Source organism: Chrysemys picta, chromosome 3 (assembly GCF_011386835.1).
Source record: "Chrysemys picta bellii isolate R12L10 chromosome 3, ASM1138683v2, whole genome shotgun sequence".
NCBI lineage: Eukaryota > Metazoa > Chordata > Testudines > Emydidae > Chrysemys > Chrysemys picta.
The window spans coordinates 148,828,538-148,846,410 of NC_088793.1; the positions used below are offsets into that span (position 1 = coordinate 148,828,538).

The window sequence follows — 17,873 nt, forward strand, 5'->3', positions numbered from 1 at the left end:
ACATAAAGGGATCTAAATTCTTAGAAGCAGGAAGGGAGTAAGGCTCAGCCTGAAGCAATAGCCATCAAAGGCAAAATGACCACTATAGGGCTGTGCTTGGTTGTCCCGCTTAGATTTAAAGTACCAGCTATCAGGAGAACCTGGTTGGAAAGTCTCTTGTCAAAGAGTAAATCTGAATAGGGAGTTCAGTAGCGGTCAGAAGTCAGGAAGCAGGAAATTCTTAGGGAACAAAAGAGGGGTCAGTTCCCATCTTCTGAAGGCCACTGATCTGAGCAAAGACAGCCAAGGGTTTCCAGGACCAGAGTCCAGTGAGTTAGTTCAGTTTTTCTTTCATCTTGCAACGATAGTGTTGCCAGCTCTTGTGGGACTTGTGATGAAATGACAAGAGCTGGTATTTTTTTAAAGCCCCATCTCCTGGAGACAAAAGATTATGCAACAATATCAGCTTATTTTTTTATTATTATTAAATTCTATTTCTCATGGTTATGAAGAAAAGTTTGAAAACAAGACCTGAGTGCAGCCAAAAGCCTCAGAAACCAGGAGGCAAAGAAAAAGACCCCAACATTATTATTGAATTTAAATCTTATGATTTTTGCCACAATGTCTTTATTTTTGAGGCCTGACTTATGTTATTTGAACCACTGGGATTGGCCACACTATGACATGCTGCTAGAGTAAATATGCAGATCCCTTTTGGGCACCGGCTGCATTCTTTACTTGAGGTTGCCCACCGTATCTTCACTCCAGTATTAGCCAGGAACAAAGGCAGAAGAGCCATAATACCAGCCAGAAAAACTATTCCCAGCTTTGCTGAAAACTTGGTAAGAGCATCTTTTTGGGCGTGAACAATTTGGGGGGTCATCCAGACTGGACCAATGAACAGGTGAAGTTCACATGTCACCAACTGAAACCCCATCTCCAGGTGATTACCCACTGTCATGTTGTCTGGAGTGGCTCACAACTGTGAGTGCCAACCTCAAGACAGACTGTCAAGAAGCAGAGCAGAGACCTCAAACTGGTTGTATGTTCTATTAGATTTCACCAACATAGTAACAAATGGGAACTCCTGAAGCACTATAATAGTCTTACCATGGAGTCACAGACAGCAGGGCCAGTGCAAGGATATTTTGCGCCTGAGGCGAAACTTCCACCTTGTACCCCCCTTTTTCCCCCCGGACCATCGCTTATTATAAACTTTCAAAAATGAATACTGCATAATGTGGCATTGTTCATTAGAATTAATACATGTTTGGCTTGAAAATTTATTAATTTCATTATTTAGTCTACATATTTAATGAAAATAAATGGCCTTGGGTCTCCTGCACGTGGCTAGAGTCCCTCCTGCCCCCCTGCCCCATGGATCTGGAAAGGGCTGTTTTGGGGATCAGAGTATAGAGCTGGGAGTCAGGATCTGGCTTCTATTCTCCACCCTGGTGCCAACTCACTGGATGACTTCAGGCAAGTTACTTCCCCATTATGGGCTTCAGCTGCCCCCAGCGCTAAGGTGTGAAATGGTTCCTTGCTGCTGGGCTGGAAAGTGCAATGCAGGCGGGAGGGGGTGTCTGAAGGCCTGTCTTCCCCACAGGTGTGAGGCGAGGAGAGAGTTCCAGCCTCCATCATGACCATCCTGGTTGCTTTACTCTGCCCCACGCCAATCGCTGCTGAAGACCCTTACTCGGAGAGCTCTGGCCCAGGGCAGAGGCGTCAGTGTCATTCTGGGCCTGATTTTCAGAGATGCTGAGCACCTGCGGTTCCCCCGATGTCTGTGGGAACTCCAGGGTTCTCAGTACTTCTGAAACTCAGGGCAATTTATTCTGAATGCTGGTCCAAGACTGAACCTGCAAAGGCAGGTCCATATGCACCCCTCAATCCACAGCAGATCTCCCATCAATAACAATACAAGCAATCAGGAAAATGATGAGGGGCAGTTGGCCCAATGCTGGGAGTGGGGAGGATATGGCCCTAATGTGGTCACTAAACTTCTACCTAATATAGTTACTGGTGCATCTGCTGTCATTCAGTGGGAGAACAAAAATCTCTTGGATGCTGCAGCCTGCGCAGGGTTCAGCTGCACTTAACCTGAGTTGCTCGCACACTTGCAGTGGTTGTGCACCACGCAACTGGTCACCCATGTTACATGAAAATCTGGCTCTGACGGTGTCATAATTAGACTTAACAGTTACTGCCGCATTTCCTAGAGCCGTTGTCCCAGGCTGGCTGCAGACTCAAGCAGACAGAACTGTGTCGGCTAGACGCCCATCACCTTTGGAAGATTTTCCTTGTTGCCATAAGGGCTCAAGACAGCCGTGTTTCTTCACTAAAAACTAGCAGTGTGCTGCCCCTGAATCCCAGATTAATACCTTGTGTGGGCAGGTGCAGAGCTCAGGGCTTGAAGGCCTCTGGTCTAATGGTCTGAGCCAGTGCAGAACTAGGAGCCTTGATCTCCTTTGTGACTCCCCAGGTTACCTTGGGCAAGTCACGTCCCTGTTCTCTGCCTCAGTTTCCCCCCAAATGGGGCTCTATTTACCAGCTCCACAGGGCTGCAGGGATAGATGGGGATGAAGCCTTGGAAGGTGGCACGTGCTGAGGGTGGTTACACTTTTGCAGCTCTTTAACCCTGTATCCTCTGGCAGGGCCATGATCCACATCCGCAGGTGGACCGGTGGCCATGGTCTCCTCTTCCTTTCCTGCACCCCGCTCTCCCTCCCGCCACTGCATTGCTTTCAATAGGGCCAGCTGCAGGTGGGCTGATGTCACCAGCTCCGATCTGCAGCCGGCAGCCCTTGGGCAGCAGCCGCTGCTGCGGCAGGGGGTCCGGGACTGCCAGAGCCGGAGGGAGCGGGCTAGGGAGCGATGCGGCAGCCTGGGGGCTCGGGGAGGAGGCGGCTCCAGGCTGGTGGGGGGCTGCGGGCGGGCAGTGATGTGGGGCGTGGCAGAGGGAGGCGGCAGGGTCCGTGGTTGCAGAGGACGCCCGCAGAGGTAGGTGCTAACATGGCTGCAAGTGGCCCATCCCCCCGCCGGGAGCAATAGTGTAAAAAAAAAATTTTTAGGCACCGCTTCTTGGCGCCCCCAAATCTTGGCGCCCTAGGCGGCCATCTAGTTCGCCTAGTGGTTACACTGGCCTTGACAGACAGTCCCTTGGGCATTTCAGTCTATCTTGCCTCCCAAGCAAGCTGGACTTAGTGATAGTTGGTTGCTGTACACCAAAGATCACAAAATATTCAGGTTGCTTTTAGTCCCAAGAGACCAGTCACTTACCCCAGGTCAGTTTGTACCTTAGATCTCTCACCAAAGTAATAACTGAAGATTTATTAACTAGGAAAAAGAAGTGAGAGAAGGTTAAAGCAGGCAAACATATATACACAAATGAGTTACAGGCTATGGTTTTAAAGGGTGACAGAGTTATAGTAATCTGTCAGCTCTGAATATCTTTTAGGGCTTACCCAAGTTGACTCTGGGGATCTCAGCTTCTGTTTCATACCTCTGACCCTGTGAGAGTCCAAAGAGTAAGAGAGAGATGAAAAATTTTCTTGTCAGCTATTTTTATTTCCTTCTTCCAGAAATCAAGCTGATAGGACGAGCCCTCGGTGTGAAAGGACAATTGATAAAGTCTTTGTATTGTTATGTCCCACAATGGCCCATTTAGTTTCCATAGGCCTTTTTCTAGGCCTTCTTCTTGATAAGCAAGAGATGAATGCTCCTGATTGAGTTCACAGTTTCAGACCAAACATTTACAAAGCAAAAACCTAAATATTACCTTATGGCATGTGATAAAGATGTTATAAGTGAGGTTAACGCCTGGAACAACTTACAAGCATCCGATAACATCTAACCGATAAACACATTGTTATAAGTTTAATACCCATCTTCACCATCCCAACACACAGGTGAAACAGACTAGTTTCCAGCAATGAATTTGTCAGTGGTGAGCTTAGGCCTAAAGCCTGGCCATGAGCTGGCACCCGGGGTCTGCCAGCATCACACCCACCTTCAAAGCATTTGGGCTTGTCTCATTGGCCAAAACTCCACCTGCAGCCTCCTGAGTTCTGTTCAGCCTGAGCTGGGCTGGGTTTCCTTTAACAAATCGACCCTTCTTGCCTCTGGTTCAGCATTAATTGATTGGAGATGCTTTTAACTGTTCCTTTTGGGTGTATTAATTTTTTACAGATCAGGTTTAGTTTGATGAGGCAGGAAACCCGAAACTGTTCCTGGCATCTCTTATGTACTTAGAATAACGGCTCTAATGCATCCAGAGGAGCACACAGCAGCAAGACTGGTAATGGATAGGGCTTGGGAGGGGGAGCAGTTGGTGGAAGAGGAAGGGGGGGCATCGGTGATCACCTATCCATTTCCAAAAAAGACAGCAGTAAGTGATTGCTTACCTGCGTCGTCTTTTATATTAAACAATTTTCCCAGCAATGCGGGCTTTTCGATCAGGCCGGGCTGCTGGCATTAACAGATATTAAATATACTCAGGAGAAATATGATCAAATGTTTGAAGTGTCTAGTAAATGTGCTGTTAGCCATCCTCCCAGGGAGGCTTAGAGCAAGCTATTGTGTTTTGCTGAATGAGAGAAAGGTTGGAATATTAGGCAGGGAATCCAAAGGCAATTTTATAGGCAGTGTTATGAAGGTCTGGAACACATTGCTAAAGGACTGGAAGCATTTCTATTAGAGCCACCAAATTACTTGCTATTCTTAAACATTGAAATGTCATTTTACATTTTAAATCCTCCTGGCTGGTGCCTGCAGAGAATAAGAGGCAAACGTTCCATCCTTGGTGACAAAAACCTCCCCACCCCTCCTCAAAGTTGAACTGTGACCTACTATTAGATCAGGCAAAGGATTCATGCTCACTTCACACCCAGAGAATAGCAGCAGATATGTTAGGCCAAAATCCTCTCTCAGACATAACTCTATTGAAGTCTGTGGAGTTACACCAGGATGAGATTGGATGATTGTCAGTCCTCTCATGCTCTCAGGGAGATGGCCTGGAGCATCTAATGGTCCTTTTCCTTCTGTGATTTGTTCCTTCAATAGGATTTGCCACCTGTTTAGTTCTGGAATTGATGGACCATCAGCAAACCACCATCAGCAAAACAAAACTACTCTATGGGAAGGCAATCAGTAGAAGAGAAGCAGGATAGGCTGGAGTGAAAATGAAGTGAAAGGGTGTCAAAAAAGAAGACAGAGAAGCTACCCACTGAAGGTGTATGGATTTACTGTGTCTGTTTCACATCCCTCCTGTAGCTCTAAGGTCCATGAGAAGTAATCTGGGGCCACTTCCTCTTGTTGATACACCAGGGAGGGATCTATGTCTGGGCTTTTGGAAATGTTGTTTGTACTGGGCAATGTAAAAATGCCCTCACCAAAGCATTCACATCTTACAAATGGTCTCTCAATCCTTTCAGGACTGTTCTACCGAGTCATCAAAAATAAACCAAGAAAAAAATAAAAAGGTCATTTTGGTGGGAGGACAGTTTCCAAATTTCTCTGGGGCAGGATGGCTGTTCTTTACACAAGAGATCCCTTGTATCAGTAACAAATATCTTACTTTTCTGTAGTGTGTTTTTTTTTTTATCTTGAAGGAGCCCAAAGTTCTTTACAAACTATTCCATATACAAGAATAAATTCACTCAAGAGCAGCCACCTCAGGGCTGGACACAGCAGCTATTTAACAGAGCACAGCATTGCTGTAGAGTTTTTTAGGACTTGAATTGAAGAATTTTATGCCAAGCTGAACCTGCATGTGGAGTTTAGAGACAGAATTAAATTGCTCAGGTTGGAATTTTACCTGAACACTGGGCTAACACACATCTATTTTGGGGGAGGGAAAGTTTCCAGAGCTAGCACCCTTTCTTTTATAGGAGGAGAAAGTATGAGTCTTCAATGGCCACAAGTCAGACCCTCAGTTTTATGTCTGACTTAAAGGACTTAGGGCCTCCTATAGATTACACCCATTTTACACCAATGTCTCCACTGATTTCAGTGGAGTTACTTCTCCTTTATGTCAGTGTGAGAGCAAAAATAGGGAGGAAGGATGATGTAGTCTTTAAATCATTGGCTTGATACTCAAGTAATCTGGGCTCAGTTCCCTATTCTGTGGGCGATTTCCAGTGTGACCTCAGATAAACCACTCAATTGCTCTAGATCCCAATGTGTAAAACAGGAATAATGATAATTACCCATCTCACGGGGGTTGTGAGGATAAATTCATTAATGTATCCAAGATGCATTTGAATTAGGGGCTGTGATGGGATGTAATCCCCACACTGGCCCTGAGAGGGTAAATAGGCCCAATTAACTACCTGGGCTGCACCTGGAGGAGGAGCCAGGGAGCAAGAATTGATTAATTAAACATGAGGATCAGCTGGACAGGGACAGGCATGGCCTATATAAACCAGGAAGCTGGTAACAGAATGGGGCTCAGGAAAACAGGCTGGAGTCACTCCCTGGGAGGAGAGAGCTGGGAGGCTGATAAACCCAAAGGGGGGGGGAACCAGGAAGGTAGGAGAAGGCTTAGGGGAATGGCAGCAAGTAATAGCCGTACAGGCCTTAGTGGCTAACCAGAGGACCCCTGTACAGGATCCTGGAGTAGAGGGCAGGCCTGGGTTCCCCTACTAGCTACTGGGGAAGTGGCACCAGCAGGGCAGTGAATTGGAAGACTACCTGGATCACTGTGGGAGTGACAGAGACTTTGAATGACTATACCCCAGAAAGGAGGGGAACATGTATGGTGATCTGGCTGGAGGGCTGAGTCAAGAAGAGGAGGCTTCAGTTGCTGAAGCAAGAAGGGCTGCAAGGTGGGACAGGACAGGAGAAACACCACCAGGGGAGGGTGCAATACCTGACTAGAGCTAATCCCCAGGATGGCCAGCAGGAGGTGGCCACTAGCATTGTGTGAACCCTATGACAGCTGCCATGTTATATATTTTTGTGACCATTATCTCCTATAGCAAATGTACTTGGGTCTGATGATCTCCATACAAATGATAGCAAAGTTGTCTTAAGTTCTTATATCACTTAGGCACTCTTTTACTCACTCCTCCTATTGGGCTTTCATTTCTAGAGTTGGGCAGAAAACAGTTTTCCTGTCCATCAGAGTTTTGAGAGTTTGACATTTTCTTCCTCCACCCCCTTACATTGGGATGAAAAATCAGTCTTGAAGTTTCCATGAACTGGAGAAAAAAAATGTTAAACATTCAGTTTGGATCAATCAAAATGTTTGTTTCAATTTTGCCCGTTTTTTAAAAAAGCCTTTTATTTAGTCTTAGATTTTAAAGCTTAGATTTCAAAACAAAAAGTCATTTCAAATTGGAAAATCAGAATTTTTCACTCTGAAAATGTCAAAGAAATATTTAGTTGTTTTGTGTGGGGTTTTTTTGTTTGTTTTTTAATTCAGTGTGTTTTCAAGTTGGGAGATTTGTGGAAATCAATCCTAATTGGTGACCTGTTTGTTTTGACTAATTGGCATTTCTGATCAAAAATTGTTTCATTGAAAAAATTCCTGACCAGCTCTATTTGTATCGCTTTACTCATCTCCCTAGTACATTTATGTCTCTCTGTGCCTCTTATGCTTACCTCAAACCCTGCGAGACCAACCAGCACAGAGCGTTTAGGGAAGCGAGGCTCATGAATGCCTAACACATAGTACCCTGAGCAGTAGACAAGGAGGGAGGGAATGTCATGAAACAGAAACCATGTAGGTCTTGCAGCCCTGGGGAGAGACAGCACAGAAACCTGGGACTGGAATATAGGCATTTGAGTCACTTCAACACTTGCTGTTTTCTTAACAATGATTTTCTGACAGGACCGCATCATGCAGGCAGACAGTACAATGGCTCATTTCTCAACAGCCAGCTCCCAGGAGTCTTTGTTGCAAGTATCTTCCTCTTAATAACTAAACCCTAATGGTATCTTAGACATTTCCCATACTCTCTGGGGGAATTCCTGAGTGGCCTCTTATCCAAATGGAAGAAGCCTTGATGGTCTGGAAACTGGCTATTCCCACAGACCCATCCAGCTGAGCAGACAAAATACTACCACCTTTAAATGGAGTAAGTGGTTTGGTGGCATGGTTCAACTTTTGCCGTTTGAAAAAGAAATTGGAGGAGGGAGAAAAGTGCTTTGGAAACCTCTTGTGATCCTGGAGAAGAGGCACGGGAGCAGGGAGAACCAAATCTGCTCTGCAAGACTTACTACAATGCCATGTTTCCACTGCAGTGAAATGAAGGGCAGCTCCTTCAAGACTGGACAGGTCAAAGCCATTCTAAAAATCAGGGCTGCTCTGGAGAAACCAGGATAAGCAGCAGCATTGTGCAGCTTGAGGTGCCATCTTTCAGATCAGAGGTAAAACCAAGGCCCGACCCCCTTGGTAAAGATCACATGGCACTTTCTGCAAGACACGTGGGATCCTAGCCAAATCCCCAATGAAATCTAACATAAGCCAAAGCAGAGCAATTAATAAAAATTAGCTCTCCTTCTCAGGAACAAGACTAACAGACTAAAATTAAGCAGCACGTTACAGGCAACTAAAAAAGATCTTGCTTCCTCCATGCTCCTCTCCTGCTTTCTGATGTTTTTGGATGCCCTCACTCTGCTGAACAGCTCATAAAATGAAGGAGAGTGTTCGATTAGAAACCTTTACAAGGTTAGAGAAAACACCTTTCCCTTTAATGAAGAACGGTCTCCATCTGTTTAGCATCCCTCTCGTGTGTCTGTAACAGATACAAGCAGAATTGATTTTCTTCCCTTCAGAGCTGCTAATTGAAGGCCTGCTCTGATGTAATGGTACCAGTAAAATTTCCACTTGTCATCTCTGTTTTTCCCCATTGGTGCATGCCACTCCAGTACAGAGACCCCTAAGGGAAAAAAAATTGAGGGAGGCCAAGGGGAGAAGTAGTGAGAAGGGCTGATTAGTCAAAAATAATCAGTACAAAGAAACTGAATATCTAAGGTCGTACTGCAGGCAGGCATTTAACAGCCTGACAAATAGCTCAGTAAGTAGTGTTTCTAATAGTCCCTGCCATCTTGAGCTGCGGTCCCATCAGAACACAAAAGCAAAGCAGCACTGGCTTTGGTCAGAAGGTGGGTGGAAGATTCCCAAGGAAAACCTAGGGTGCTGCAGAAAGTGGTGCAATACTTTGAGATGCAAGTTGCTAGAGAAATACAAGATCTGATTATCAGCCTGATCTGGTTCAGAATGGTGTTTGGTGGGCTGTACGGGTAATAGGGTGACCAGCTAGCAAGTGTGAAATCGAAACAGGGTGAGGGATAATAGATGCCTATATAAGACACAGCCTCAAATATAGGGCCTGTCCTTCTAAAATTGGGACATCTGATCACCTTAGTTGGGAAAGAAAGGGCTGCACTGTGGATACTCCTAAAAGGGTAGCAGTGTAGATGTGTAACACATTTACTATTCAGGCCCGCTCTTCACTTAAAACTTAGGTCAACATAGCTGCAGTGCTCAGGGGTGTGAAAAATCCATACCCAAGAGCTACATTGCTATGCCGACCTAACCCCTGGGGTAGGCACAGCTAGGTCAACAGAGCATTCTTCCACCAACCTAGCTACCATTGCTCAGGGAGGTGGCATCCCTTTAGCAATGGAAACCCCCTTTCTGTCACTGTAGTCTGTCTCTGCACCAGGAGGTTACAATGGCCTAGCTATGGCAGCATAGATATGCCACTACAGCACCCCTAGCATAGACAAGGCCTAAAATCTTCGACTAAAGAACATGTAGTAATGAGATCCACCACAAAGCACCTCAGGAGCAAGACCCAGTCTTAGACTAAAACTGTTGGGGTTCCTTGTCGCACCTACAGGCCTGAATCTGTAGACACTTCTACTGAGCATCATTAAGGGTCTCATTGGACTCAATGGGGATGCTTACATGAGTAAAGTTACTCCCATGTGCAAGTGTTTGCAGGACTGAGCCCTCTGAGTAAGACCATTCCTGGGAGATTCTGAGCCCCTGCTATTCCTGGTGAAGTTACTGGGAGTTGCAGGTGCGCTCTCAGGATTCGCCCCACTCGCTTTATAAAAACAGAATTTCCGAAGTCTTTAGAAAGACTTACTACTGCTCGTCTATCTTCATGGCTGTAGCAGGACTCTCAGTAGAAGTTGTCATTGCACTGATGTTTCCCATGCAGGAGCTCCAGCGAGATTGGACTCCAAGAATGGGGAACCCCTTTGAACGCACAGGGAGAGCTAGGATTTTTTTCAGAGCTGCTGTAAAATAAATTAAGCTTGTTAGTTAAAACAAATTAAGTTAGCTGAAAATGTTGAAAAAGTAATAACTTCTGTTTTTCGATGCATTCATATAGCAGCTGCCATCTCAGTCCTGTCCTACACTGCACCAGGCTATTAAGGCAGCAACTTTCTAGCTAAATTGTTTGTTTGTTTGAATATATATTTTGAACATTTTTTAAACTTTGTGATTCACTCTTTGGAGCTAGCTGTAGCGATTAGACTAACCAGTTGGAGTGGTTAGGGAGAATTGCACCATATCACCCTGGTGTTTCCCCCTCCCCCCCTTATATGAGTAATTACAGCACTAACCAGGCTTAAGGCTAAAATGTTCACTACTGAAGTTCCCAACCCTTTAAAATCAACATTTCTGGGTCACTCACCTGTTAGCTACATAGTGCAATATAAATAAATAAAAGATAATGTAAGTAATTCAATTCCAATTCAAGCAAAATGAACCTGAAAGAAATGAGATTTTCTTGTCAAAATCATTCCACTTTTCAAGCCCTCATTTTCCTAACAATGCTTTAATAACTGTGTGTTATGGGAATGACTAGCTTAGCAGGAGACGTTAGAACTTGTCAAGGTTTCAGGGCAGGAGGAAAATGAGATGGAGTGATTGCACGTTGTGGCCATGCCGGGCTTTACACCAGTGAAAATAACAATGTATCAATTTGAGACCATTTCCCCCCCTCCGCCCCCCACAACCCTATTTACTGGAAAGGAACAATGAAGACTGCTGGCAAATTAATCTTGCTGGAAGTCTGTCTATAGGGCTCTGACAGAGCAGAGGCTCCTAGCGCTGCCTCCTGTACATCTTTGACCATTAAGTGTCAGTGCTATTGACCCTGGGGAGCACTTAATGGTGCCATTTATTTTAATTTCATATCACTTTGCACCAGTTCTTTAGAAACACAATTGCAGGAATTGCTTTACGTTGAGTCAATACTAGCTAGACAGCTTGAAGGCAGCATACAGGTTTCTTAAAGACACCATGCCCAAAATGTGGGGCAAATCTTATTTTTTAAATTATGTTGGTTTGCAAACTGTGGAATTTTCTGTGGGCTTTTTCCTCAAATAAATATTTCAAGGCTGCCTTTTTTTTTTTTTAATTAATTGGTTCCCATTAACCAATATCAGATTTACTATGTAAAACTTATACAATGCCTTCACCAGCACTAAAGTTCAAGTTGGTTTACAAATAGAAAATAATAGAAAAAGGAGGCCTCTGCAAACTGGTGTGCTCACCTGGGGATAGCAGCTCAAGATATTGCATTTGATTATGAGCATCTCAAGTCCAGAATACATCTGCTTGTTTAAAATCCTAATTCTGGAAGACACTCGGGTACCCAAATATCTTTAAGCATCTGGGCCAAACTCCAAATATCTTTGAGGATCTGGGCCTAAGACACCATGATGATCGGGGCATAGAATAACCAAATAGAAGATGGGAGAGATGTTGACAAACTGAAGGGAATCTAGAAAAAACATTAAAAGTGACTGAAGGCAATGGCTTTTGTGGGAGCATAGGGAGGCTTTCATGGTTGTGGGGGCAGAGGGAGGTGTGTGTGTGTGTGTGTGTGTGTTTGTGTACCACTGCCCTCTAATGGGTGAAATCCGACTGGCACAACTATATGTCAGCTGGGCACAACTATAATAAATCATTTACTTAGTGAATTTCACCTTTTTTCTGTTAGTAAATAGCACACGCACAATTTTTTTTCTCAAAAGTATTTTAAATTTGCCAAAAAGTTCTTGGTCTGTAGTCCATTTACAAGCAGTCTGTTGTGAAAATTGAGTATCCGACATTTCAGCTGTTTTGATTGCCCCCATAGGTGACGCGGTATGTTTGTTTTCTCTGATTGGATGAATATAATTCTTAGTATCAGATTTCCAGGGCAAATACATTTACAAATTCAAAATTCACCTTCTGTTACTATTCCACAATATACAGTTAAAATTCCTGCCAGTGAACTCATTCCCTTGAATCTTATCTACCAATGCCCAGAGGAGGGATATAAAGTTAACAAAGACACAAAAAAGGACACACCACTGTTATTTCTGCTGGAGATGCACTGCTGTGGGAATCATTCCGGTAGTGTAAACACCTCTCTCTACAACTGCACTTCCATGGATCTATGTTTCTGATGTTAAGTCATTTTCAACAGTAAAAGAAGGGAACACCACATTTGTGTGGATGCAGATAGTTTTGAGATCAAGTGAGTGATGTGTCTCAACCATTTCCGAGTGATGCCTAGGATATTTGTGGAGAGCCAAACCATCAGGAGTGCAAACAGAGTGTGACCTACTATACTTTGGGGAAGCATCTTGTAACCCCCATATTCCTCATTTTTACATAATTGTGATCTTGCCTTACAAGGCATGCTTTATATGTATCAGGGGAAAGGTTAGGATCTTCTGAAAGTCATTTCTCCATCCATATATGTATATCATTAATGCATATGAAGTTATGAGAATTGTGTTGTATGGTTTTCACTAAAACATGCTGTAAGTTGGGGAATCAGCCAGATATGGCAACAGCAGGGAAAGTAACCAACACCCTGCCCCCGGCAGGGTGTTAAACAACCCATCAACAACCATTGTCCAGCAGGGAAGCTACAATTCAATGACTCACCTGCTTGAGGCCACATCAGGGGAATTGCTCAACCTTGCCTGGAGACTCCACAATGCCCCCAGACCTGCCTGGACTTGTGCTCCCCAAGCACATAGGACTGAGGTTATGAAACAGACCCCGTGGCCACATGCTGGGCCTTTCTCCTTCACCCACCTGTGCTGCAAGCAACAAGGACACTCTGAAGACTCCAAGTGAGGGGACTGGCCCAGATTTCAAGGGTGAAACCTGTGTTGAACTGCAATATTCAGTGGGGTGAAAAAAACTGCTTAGTCTAGTTGTTGCCCAGTTTAATAGGGTTGAGAGTTTAGACTGGGTGCTTATATTCTATTTCTATTGGTAACTAACTCTGATTTTTTGCCTATCACAGATTAAGTGATATTAAATCTTTTGTAGTCGATACATTTTTTACTGTTTATCTTTACTAATGAGTTCATATGAAGTGTGTGTCAAAAGTGCTCAGGTTTTACAAAGGCAGGTGTACATCCACTTTCCATTGGTTAAGTGGTGAACCAATTAATACAGCTGCATTGCTCATCTTGAGCAGTGCAAGATGGTATATTCCTAGGGTACAGAGCGGGGGGGATTTGGCTGGTGCCTTTCCTTGTGTGGTTCATGAGTGGTTCTGGGAGTATTCATGCTATCTAGCTGGGTGTTGGGTCTCCACATGTGCTGAGTGATAACAGCACCTGGAGGGGTTTGCTGCTGGTCACTAGCAAGGCATTGTGAGAGACAGCCCAGGCTGGAGAGAGTTCAGGGGGAATAGTGGTCCCCCAATCCCAGGCTGCACCTGGGGGGATCCCATCACATGGAGTTCCAGCAAATTCATTTAAAAATGCAAACAAATATTGGTGGTAACTTGGTTACAATAGCCTTTCTAGTCACAGGCCCTACTGGACTAGCAGCTAAGGATAATTCTCCGGTAGCTCAGGTGGTAGGGGTCTGTTTTCCCAGCAGGGGGATCTGGTTTCCATTCCTGCTGATGCTGTGGAATTCTGAATGCACAGCACAGGGATAACCATTCAATTCCTACAGTTGGTGACCATAGATTGGTTACAGTATGTAGCACTGGGCTGTCTACAAATACTTGAAGGAGAGGGATTGTGTAGGATGGCACAGGGATATATATCTAAAACCCTTCTACATTAGTGAAACAACTGAATCAAGGGACCCAGTTGCAACACATTTAGGGCCCATTCACACTACTCATTTTAACTAAGTTTTAAATGGCGTCCCCTGATTCATCTGCTTTTGAAGTGTTGATGGGCTCTAATAATAAAGAGATGAAATTGTACAAAGGATATTTTAGGCTGGATATCAAGAAAAATAACTCTCTAATGGTGAGAACTGTCAAGCTGTGGAACAGACTCCCAAAGGAAGGGTTGGAAGCTCCCTCACTGGGGGCACTTAAACTAAATGGGACAAACTTGGGGAAGAGAGGGATGGATGGATAGAGGCCCTAATAAGTCATTTACCTCTGTTATCTGTGATTTTTGTTTATAGCACCTAGTGCATTGTAGAGGATGCATCTTCTCTCCTCAAAGTGAGGAAATATACAGCTGCCCCTTTCCATTACACCACTGCCTCCAGCCATATATGGTGAGCTGTGGAACCCACACCTGTCTCCACCCAGGGGCGGCTCCAGGCACCAGCGCATCAAGCACGTGCCTGGGGTGGCAAGCCGCGGGGGGCGGCATGCCGGTCGCCGTGAGGGCAGCAGTCAGGCTGCCTTCGGTGACATGCCTACGGGAGGTCTGCCGGTCCTGCGGCTTCGGTGGCAATTCGGTGGCGGGTACGCTGAAGGCGCAGGACCGGCAGACCTCCCGCAGGCATGCCACCAAATCTGCGTTACCAGCGGACTACCCCCAGGCATGCTGCTGAAGGCTGCCTCACTGCCGTGCTTGGGGCGGCAAAATACATTGAGCCACCCCTCTCTCCAACCCTCTTAGAAAACATCCTCCAGCCACCCCAACCCACTCTGTGCTGAGCGACTTGTTTCAGCAACCCCCAGTGCTCACCGTTTCCAATGATGATCCTATCTCTACACCGCTTCTCTAACTGTATTGTTAGAGCATGAGCCTGGAGGTCTCCGCAGAGCTGCAAACCCACAAAAGGATCGTTGACACAAATGAAAATTTTTAAATGAAAATCCGCTCTTCCTCCTCATTGGGAAAACACAAACCTTGTCATATCAGAAGGATGGCTTGATACTATACTCCTAAATGGGAGATGATTGAGACTTAATCCCACTGAGTGAAACTTGACTAGTTCCTATTAATAGTTTATTATCTCTGATAGCGTCCTCTCATCCAAATCCTTTGTACATCATTTATATGGGACTGTTAAGTGGCAAAGCAAAACCCACTTGAAGAGGCATTTTCCCATTTTAATAACATTTTCACACACTTCCACTAAGCCAGTCACTGATGCAAACACAGTGTCTCTATTGTGCACCAATCAAAATTAAAGAGTAGCTGATCTTCAGGGGATGTTGCAGACTGAACCAAACACAGCGGTCTCCTGTGGTGGACACCAAAGCTCCTGGCTAATCACTGCCATTCACTTATCAATGTGCTTTGTTGTAATTTAATATCAGATCATTATGCAAGTCACAGGATCTGAGTATAACTATTACTGCTAGTTGTGTTCACGAGTCACAAAGCAATCCTTCCTTGGGCTTAAGAACATAAGAATGGCCATACGGTCAGACCAATGGTCCATCTAGCCCAGTGCCCTGTCTTCTGATGGTGACCAGTGTCATATGCTTCAGAGGGTGTGGCATGCTGTACTTCAAAGTAACACCCTGGAACCCCCATATTCCCCACTGTCATATGATTATATGTTTTGTACAATGCATTCACATCATAGCAAGAATCTTTCTAGTAGCTAGAAGAAAGTATAAAAGTCAGTGACATCATCACCTGGCCTCACACACACCTTCCATCTCAACACCTGGAAGACTGTATGAAAGACAAAGACTTTGAACGAGGGAGATTGGTCCCAGGCTGGAAGCGGGTCCAGTCTGTGTATTTAGGAACCGTAAGCTGCTTGTACCATCTGTTAGGGTGAGACACTGTTTGATTCAAATCTTGCTTAGTCTGTTTAAGTTAGAATTTAGACTGAAAATTTATTTTTATTTCTTAGGTAACCAACTTTGAGCTCTATACCTGATACTTATAATCATTTAAAATCTATCTTTCTGTAATTAATAAATTTTATATTGTATCTAACACAGTCTGCTTTTGGTTGAAATGCTCAGGGAATCTCAGCTCAGGCTAACAAGGGCAGTTGTACACAGGACTGGCTCCAGGCACCAGCCCTCCAAGCATGTGCTTGGGGCGGCACCTGGAGGGGGGCGGCACTCACCCGGGGAGAGCGGGGCCGCACTCCCCCCGGCGCGCCGGCCACCGGGGAGAGCGGAGCCGCGGTGGACTCGCCGCCCTCCCCCAGCGCTCCGGCTGGCCGAGAAGAGCGGGGCCGCCCTCCCCCGGCGCTCCGGCCGGCTGGGGAGAGCGGGGCCGCGGCCGGGCTCTCTGCCCTCCTCCCGGCGCTCCGGCCAGTCGGGGAGAGCAGGCCCGCGGCCGGGCTCACCGCCCTCCCTCCGGCCGCCGGGGAGAGCGGGGCCGCAGCCAGGCTCGCCGCCCTCCCCCCGGGGCTCCGGCCGGCCGGGGAGAGCGGAGCCGCCCTCCCCCGGCGCTCCGGCCGGTCAGGGAGAGCGGGCCCGCGGCTGGGCTCGCCGCCCTCCCCCTGGCACTCCGGCCGGCCGGGGAGAGCTGGGCCGTGGCCAGGCTCGGCGCCCTCCCCGCCGGGGGGCGGGAGGCTTTTTTGCCTGGGGCAGCAAAAAAGCCAGAGCCGGCCCTGGTTGTACATCCACTACCCTTTGAGTGGCAAATTAAATTTTGAACTTACACTGGTCAGGCTTCTAACCAGTGTAAGACGGTATAGTTCTGGGGTGTAGGGCTGGGACTGAGGGGAATTGGCTAGATCCTCTCTATTGTGGGTTTATGAGTGGCTGGGAGATCATTCATGTAACTCAGTTGGGTGTGTCCCTGCCTGTGGGTGGCTGTGTAAGTGCAGTGCCTGTCAGAGGCTTGTAGCTTGACATCAGCATCACAATGTGAGGAGCAGCCCAGGCTGGTGGTTTGGAGGGCTCAGTGGTCCCACAGTCCAGGTTGCACCCCGGGGACCCTTCGCAGAGGGAATGAACAGAAAAAGGCAATTTATTGAGTGGTCCATCCCCTGCCATCCTGTCCCAACTTCTGACAGTCAGAGGTTTAGAGACGCCCATAGCACAGGGTTGTGTCCCTGACCATCTTGGCTAATAGCCATTGATGGACCTATCCTCTATGAACTTATCTAATTCTTTTTTAAACTCAGTTAAACTTTTGGCCACACAACATCCCATGGCAAAGAGGTCCATAGGTTGACTGAGTGTGAAGAACTATGTGCGTAAATTTATTTTAATCCTGCTGCCTAATAATTTCATTGAGTGACTCCTGGTTCTTGTGTTATATGAAGGGATAAATTACACTTCCTCATTCACTTTCTCCATGACATTCATGATTGTTGCCCTTCTCTGAACTTTTTCCAATTCCAATGTACCTTTTTTGAGATGACATAACCAGAACTGTTCACAATATTCAAGGTGTGGGTGTACCATGGATTTATATAGTGCCATTATGATATTTTCTGTCTTATTTTCTATCCCTTTCCTAATGGTTCATAACATTGTTAGCTTTTTTGACTGCCACTGTACATTGAGCAGAAGTTTTCAGAGAACAATCTACAATGACTCCATGATCTCCTTCTTAAGTTGAAACAGCTACTTTAGCCCACATTTTATATGTATAATTTGGATTATGTTTTCCAATTTGTATTACTCTGCATTTATCAACACTGAATTTCACTTGCCATGGTGTTGCCCGTTCACCCAGTTTTTTGAGATCCCCTTATAACTCTTCACTCTGCTGCTTTGACTTAACTATCTTGA

General features: G+C 45.7%; 1 long non-coding RNA gene across 1 annotated transcript; it reads right to left on the reverse strand.

Annotated features, from left to right (window-relative positions):
* Nucleotides 1–254: 254 nt before the first annotated feature.
* LOC122173580 (uncharacterized) lies at nucleotides 255–10,711 on the reverse strand. The gene is made up of 5 exons (XR_006174155.2): nucleotides 10,635–10,711; nucleotides 10,080–10,230; nucleotides 3,444–3,489; nucleotides 3,259–3,315; nucleotides 255–414 (listed from the first exon to the last, which is right to left on the reverse strand). It is a non-coding gene; the product is annotated as an uncharacterized LOC122173580 (long non-coding RNA).
* Between the last annotated feature and the right edge of the window lie 7,162 nt (nucleotides 10,712–17,873).